Raw genomic sequence first — 7,487 nt, 5'->3', positions numbered from 1 at the left:
TTATTTTTAAATGTAAAATTAAATTATTATTGACTATAGTCACCTTGTTGTGCTACCAAATAGTAGCTCTTACTCATTCTTTCTATTTTTTTGGTACACATTTATCATTCCTACCTGCCCCCTATTATCCCTACCCTCTCTATGTTTTCCAGCCTCGGTAATCATCCTTCTACTCTGTATTTCCAGGAGTTCAATTGTTTTGATTGTTGACTTCCACAAATAGGTGAGAACATGTGATGTTTGTCTTTCTGTGTCTGGCTTATTTCACTTAACATAGTGATCTCCAGTCCCATCCATGTTGTTGCAAATGACAGGATTTCATTCTTTTTTATGGCTGAATAGTGCTATATTGTGTATATGTGTCACATTGTCTTCCTCTATTCATCTGTTGATGAACACTTGGATTGTTTTCAAATTTTACCTATTGTGAATAGTGCTGCAACAAATATTGGAGTGTAGATATTACTTTGATATGCTGATTTCCTTTCTTTTGGATATACATGCAGCAGCAAGATTGCTGGATCATATGATAGCTCTATTTTTAGATTTTTGATGCACCTCCAAACTGTTCCCCATAGAGGTTGCACTAATTTATATTCCCACCAACAGTGTACTAGGGTTCCATTTTCTCTACATTCTCACCACCATTTGTTATTGCCTGTATTTTGGATATAAGCCATTTTAACTGGGATGATATGATATCTCAAAATGGAGAGTTTGCAAATATTTTCTCTCACTCTTTGTGTTGTCTCTTCACTTTGTGAATTGTTTCCTTTGCTGTGCAGAAGATTTTTAACTTGATATGACCTCATTTTTGCTTTGGTTGCCTGTGCTTGTAGATTACTACTCAAGAAATTTTTGCCCAACCAATGTCCTGGAGATATTCCCCAATGGTTTCTGTAGTCATTTCATAGTTTGAGGTCTTAGATATAAGTCTTTAATACATTTTGATTTGGCTTTTCTATACGGTGAGAAAAAGCAGCCTAGTTTTACTCTTCTGCATGTTGATATCCAGGTTGCCCAGCACAATTTTTTGAAGAGATTGTCTTTTCCCCAGTGTATGTTCTTGGCACCTTTATTGAAAATGAGTTCACTGTAGGATTAATAGATTTGTTTCTGGGTTCTCTATTCTGTTCTATTGGTCCATGTGTCTGTTTTTATGCAAGTACCATGCCATTTTGGTTACTATAGCTCTGCAGTATAATTAATTTTTTAAAATTTTTATTTCTTTTCTTTTCTTTTTGAAACAGAGTTTTGCTCTCTCACCCAGGCTAGAGTGCAGTGGCATGATCTCAGCTCGCTGCAATCTCCACCTCCTGAGTTCAAGCAATTCTGAGAATCTTGTTCTCTTTCCTTACTTTCTCCCAAACTAATGGAGTCTCTCTCTCTCTCTGTACTGAGCCACCTGGAGTTGCAGGTGTAGTGAGGCAAGCACCCATGTGGCCACCAGCACTGGTACTGTGCTGGGTCAGACCCGAACCCAGCACAGCACTGGGTCTTACCCAAGACCACTACTGTCTGGCTACCACTTACCTTCATTCAAGAGCCTGGACCTCTTCGGTCAGCAGGTGGTGAAGCCAACCAGGCTTATGTCCTTTCCTTCAACATGGTAAATTCCCCCAGGCCCCAGGTGGGTCCATTGGTGCCATCCCAGGACCAGGGACTAGAGTCAAATACCTTAGCAGTCTACCTGGTGTTCTACTGTACTGTGGCTGAGCTGGCACTCAAACCTCAAGATGCACTGCTTCCCACTCTTCCCTCTACTTTCCACAGGCAGAGTAGCCTCACCCTGTGGCCACCACAAGCCCACAGGAGTACTGCCAGGCTACCACCCATGTTCTCTTAGGGCCCAAGGTCTCTTCAGTCAGCTTGTGGAGAATGCTGCGTGGCCTGGGACTCACCCTTCAGGGCAGTGGGCTCCCCAGTGGTCCAGGACAGGCCCAGAAATGCCATCCAAGAGACCAGTCATGGAATCAGGGAACTCAAGAGCCAGTTTGGTGCTGTAATCCCCCTGTGACTGAGCTGGTACCTAAGGTATAAGAAAAAGTTCCCTTTGTGCTTGGTGAATTAGAAGTATATTTAAAAGCACTTCCTGTCTGTGCCAGGGTGGTATGTGGCCCATACCATGCAACAGAGATGCTCAGGCTGTGCCCTCGGGATGACCAAGTGGGAGACAGCAGCACCAGAGGTGGCAGAGACCCCCAACATCAGCTCTTTGGGAAGTGGAGCACTGATGATGTGCAGATCAATGACATTTCCCTGCAGGATTATATTGCAGTGAGGAAGTATGTCAAGTACCTGCCTCACAGTGTAGGGCGGTTGCTGCCAAGCATTTCCACAAAACACAGTGCCCTATCGTGGAGCGCCTCACTAACTCCATGATGATGCACGGCCACAACCATGACAAGAAGCCTATGACCATGCACATTGTCAAGCATGCCTTCGAGCTCATCCACCTGCCCAAGAGTGAGAATACTCTTCAAGTCCTGGTGAATGCCATCAACAGTGATCCCTGGGAGGTCTCCACATGCATTGGGCGAGCCAAGACCATGAGATGACATACTGTGGCTACGTCCCCCCTGCACAGCATGAATCGAGCCATCTGGCTGCTCTGCACAGGCACCTGTGAGGCTTCCTTAACATCAAAACCACTGCTGAGTACCTGGAAGATGAGCTCATCAATGCCACCAAGGGCTCCTCCAACTTCTATGTCATCAAGAAGGATGAGCTAGAGCATTTGGCCAAGTCCAATCACTGATTTCCAGCTGCTACCCAATAAACTTTTCTGCCCTCTGCCCTTTGGGGTGGCCCCACCAAGGAGGAGGAGGAGGAGGAAGAGGAGGAGGAGGAGGAGGAAGAGGAGGAGGAGGAGGAGGAGGAGGAGGAGAAGGAGGAGGAGGAGGAGGAGATGTACATTTTTCTCAAGCAAAAGGAGTTTCTTCCCATAGCCACCACAACCAGAAGTGTGCTGAGTCTCACCTGAAACAAACAAGTCTTAAAGTTTCACTCAAGAACCATGGTGTACTACCTAAGTATTGCGGCTGGTTATCAGGGCCCAAGGGCTCTTTAGTTAGCATGCAATGGGTCCTGCCAAAACTGGGTCCTACCCTTCAAGGCAGTAGGTTCTCTTCTGACCCAGGATATGTCTAGAAATATTTTCCAAGGGGACTCAAAACTCTGACTGTTGCCCTATTCTACTATAGCTGGTATAGTATCGAAGATGCAAAACAAAGTCCTCTTTACTCTTCTATCTCCTCTCCTCAAGCAGAAGGAAAAAGTATCTTGGAGCTGTGAGCTGTGCACCCTGGGGTTGGGGGAGGGGTGGTGCAAGCACTTTCTTAGCCATCCTGGCTGGTGTCTCAGTAGGTTGCAAGCACCTCCAGTCCACTGACTCTGGGCTCAGTTCAGCCATAGGCATTGCCTAGGAGTTGCAGTCCTTGTGGTCTAGACTGCCTATCAGGTTTATGTAGGACCCCAGAGCACTTTAGCCCATGGTGAGAGGGTTGCTGGAACTAGCATTCAAACCACTCAGGACAATTCCCCTCTTGCTCCCGCCATTAGCAGATGTCAGCTGAGTTCAGCCTAGTTTGGCTATGATACGACACCACTGAATTCAGTGCAATGTCTCATAGTGCTGTGCTTTCCCTCTCCCAAGTGTACAGATTCTCTGCACCAGGCAGCTGCTGCCAGGGGATGGGGGAGAGGTGACATCAGCAATGCAAGACTATCTCTCCTATTCTGAGTGCTTCTTTCAGCAATATATAGTCAAAACCAGATTTGGGGAGAGTTCATCTGATTTTTGGTTCTTACTAGGGTGCTTCTTTTGTGTAGATAATTGTTAAATTGGTGGCCTTGTGGGGGAGGGAGAAGATTGGAGGAGGCTTCTATTCAGCCATCTTGGTCCACCTCCTCTTACACCACCTTAAGAAACAAGAACAAGACTGGGTGCAGTGGCTCTCGCCTGTAAACCCAGCACTTTGGGACATGGATCACCTGAGATCAGGAGATCGAGACCATTCTTGAGTGGATCACCTGAGGTCAGGAGTTTGAGACAAGCCTGGCCAACATGGCGAAACCCTCTCTCCACTAAAAATACAAAATTTAGCCAGATGTGGTGGCATGCACCTGTAGACCCAGTTACTTGGGAGGGTGAGACGAGAATTGCTTGAACCCGGGAGGTGGAGGTTGCAGCTAGCTGAGAGAGTGTCACTGCACTTCAGCCTGGATGACAGAGAGAGACTCCCTCTCAAAAAAAGAAAAAAAGAAACAACAACAAGCATTGGTGAAGATATGGAGAAATTGGAACCTTTATACATTGTTGGAGGAAATGTAAAATGGTGTAGCCCCTATGGAAACAATATGGCAGTTCTTAAAAAGTAAAAAATACAATTTCCAAATGACTCAGCAACTCTGCTCCTAAGGTATATACCAAAAAGCTTGAAAAATATATGTTCCCAAAAATCTTGCACAATAATGTGCATAAACGCCGTATTCATAACTTTCAAAAAGCAGAAACAACCCAAATGCCCATAAACTGAAGAATGGATAAATACAATGTAATATATACATACAATGAATTCGGTCATAAAAAACAATAAAGTATTAATATACCTACAATACAGATGGACCTTGAAAACATTATACTAATTTAAAGAAGCCAGACACAAAAGGCCACGTATTAAATGATTCCATTTACATGAGCTATACAGAATAGGCAAATCTATAAAGATTCCAGGGGATGGGGTGTAGAGGAAACTGGGAACAACAGAGTTTCATTTTGGAGTAACAAAAATGTTCCCGAATTAAGAAAGTAATCCTTGTTGCACAACATCGTGACTATACTAAAAAAAAAAAAAAATCCTACCATCTGAGGATCAGGGGAAAAAAATAATAAATAAATAAACAACACCTCTCCATTGTATACTTTGAAATGTTTAAAATTGTGAATTACATGTTGTGTGAATTTTTTTTTTTTTTTTTGAGACGGAATCTTACAAGCCCAAGCTGAAGCAAAGCAGGGTGATCTTGGCTTACTGCAACCTCTGCCTCCCCGGTTCAAGTGATTCTCCTGTCTCAGCCTCCTGAATACGCTGGGATTGTAGGCACAGGCCACCACACCCAGCTAATTTTTTTTTTTTTTAGTAGAGATGGATTTTTGCCACGTTGGCTAGGCTGGTCTCAAACTCCTAACCTCAGCCATCTGCCCAACTTGGCCTCCCAAAGTGCTGGGATTACAGGCGTGAGCCACCATACCAAGCCTGTTGTGTGAATTTTATCTCAATAAAAAATTGTAATTTGGAGGTTAAAAAAATAAAATAGGAGGCCGGGTGCAGTGGCTCACGCCTGCAATCCCAGTGCTTTGGGAGGCCAAGGTGGACCGATCACGAGGTCAGGAGATCGAGACCATCCTGGCTATGGTGAAACCCCATCTCTACTAAAAATACAAAAAATTAGCCAGGCTGGTCGCACGCGCCTGTGGTCTCAGCTACTCGGGAGGCTAAGGCGGAGGAATCGCTTGAATGCAGGAGGCGGAGGTTGCAGTGACCCGAGATTGCTCCGCTGCACTCCAGCCTGGTGACAGAGCAAGACTCCATCTCAAAAAAATAAAATAAATTAAATTAAATAAAATAGGAAAAATAATGCCTAACCTAATACTGGAACATAAGAAATGCTAGATAAATAATATATTGAATAAGTAAATCAAACTTTAATGAAGTAAATTATTACCATGGGGTTGCTTTCCGTATTTAAAAGTTGCTGCATTTGATACTGCCAGAGAAATCCTGGATTTGACTTATACATGTGGCATTAAGTTACACATTTTGTTATGACAATAATGAAAAAAGGAAAGAACAAATGCTAGATATACTTTACATCAAGAAGTTCCTATTTTCAAGAAAGAAGGAAAGTTCACCTGTTGAAATTGTTTTTGTTCCTCCACATAGCTGACAACCTCAGAAATAAAAGTTCTACTGTCATTGTCACATATGTTCATGGTAATTACAGAAGGTATGTCTTTTTCCTTTTTTTTTTTTGAGGCAGAGTCTCACTCAATCACTCAGGCTAGAGTGCAGCGAGGCAATCTCAGCTCACTGCAACCTCGGACTTCCAGGTTCAAGCAATTCTGCCTCAGTCTCCAGAATAGGTGGGATAACAGCCACATGCCACTATGTGTTGCTAATTTTTGTTTTTGTTTTTGTTTAGCAGAGACAGGGGTTTTGTCATGTTGGCAAGGCTGGTCTCGACTCCTGAACTCAAGTGATCCACCCACCTTGGCCTTCCAAAGTGCTAGGATTACAGGTGTGAGCTAGCACACCTGGCCGAAAGGTATTTTTTTTCTTGTTTCAGATTTCAAGACCCTTCTAAGTACACTCTGGGCTTAAGGTATATTTCTCTATTTAAAGAAAGCCAGGCCACGTGTGGTGGCTCATGCCTGTACTCCCAACACTTTGGGAGGCCGAGGTGGGCAGATCACCTAAGGTCAGGAGTTTGAGACCAGCCTGGCCAACATAGCAAAATCCTGTCCCTACAAAAAATACAAAAGTTATCCAGGTGTGGTGGCAGGTACCTGTAATCCAGCTGGCAGGCTGAAGCAAAGAAAAAAAGATAGTTCAAAAAAAGGGAAAGAATGTTGAAACAGAAAGAGAGAAAGAAAGGAAAGAAAGAAAAAGAAAGAAAGAAAGAAGAAAAGAGAGAAAAAGAAAGGAAGGAAGGAAGGAAGGAAGGAGAGAGAGAGAAAGGAAGAAGAAAGAGAAAGAAAGGAAGGAAGGAAGAAAGAAAGAAAAAGGAAGGAAAAGAAAAGAAGGAAGGAAGGTCAAAAAGAAAGTTCAAAAGAAAGAAAGTTTATGACTAGATGCGGTGGCTCATGCTTGTTATCCCAGCACTTAGGGAGTCCAAGTCGGGTGGATCACGATGTAAAGAGATCAAGACCATCCTGGCTAATATGGTGAAACCCTGTCTCTACTAAAAAATACAAAAATTAGCAGGGCGTGGTGGCATATGCCCAGCTGCTTGGGAGGCTGAGGCAGAAGAATTGCTGGAACCTGGGAGGCGAAGGTTGCAGCGAGCCAAGATAGCTCCACTGCACTCCGGCCTGATGACAAAGCAAGATTCCATCTCAAAAAGAAGAAAAGAAAAGGAAGTTCAACATAAAGACAGAAAGAATGTTCAAAAGAAAGAAAGAGGCCAGGCACAGTGGCTCATGCCTGTAATCCTAGCATTTTGAGAGGCCAAGGAGGGTGGATTGCTTGAGCTCAAAAATTCGAGACCAGCCTGGGCAACATGGTGAAACTGTCTCTACTAAACTACATAAAATCAGCTGGGCATGGCAGCGTGCGCCTGTAAGCCCAGCTACTCGGGAGGCTGAGACAGGAGAAGGCTTGAACCTGGGAGGCAGAGATTGCAGTGAGCCAAGATCACATCATTGAGCCGAGATCACACCACTGCCCTCCAGCCTGGGTGACAGAGGGAGGCTCCATCTCAAAAAA

The 7,487-nt window shown here is 44.1% G+C and overlaps 1 pseudogene; it reads left to right on the top strand.

The window, feature by feature from the left end:
- Positions 1-2,158: 2,158 nt before the first annotated feature.
- On the top strand, positions 2,159-2,758 carry LOC108281449 (annotated as a pseudogene).
- The last annotated feature ends 4,729 nt before the right edge of the window (positions 2,759-7,487 follow it).

This window comes from Cebus imitator, unplaced genomic scaffold, assembly GCF_001604975.1.
Source record: "Cebus imitator isolate Cc_AM_T3 unplaced genomic scaffold, Cebus_imitator-1.0 Scaffold227, whole genome shotgun sequence".
NCBI classification, from domain to species: Eukaryota; Metazoa; Chordata; class Mammalia; order Primates; family Cebidae; genus Cebus; species Cebus imitator.
This window is presented reverse-complemented; position numbering and strand designations above follow the sequence as displayed.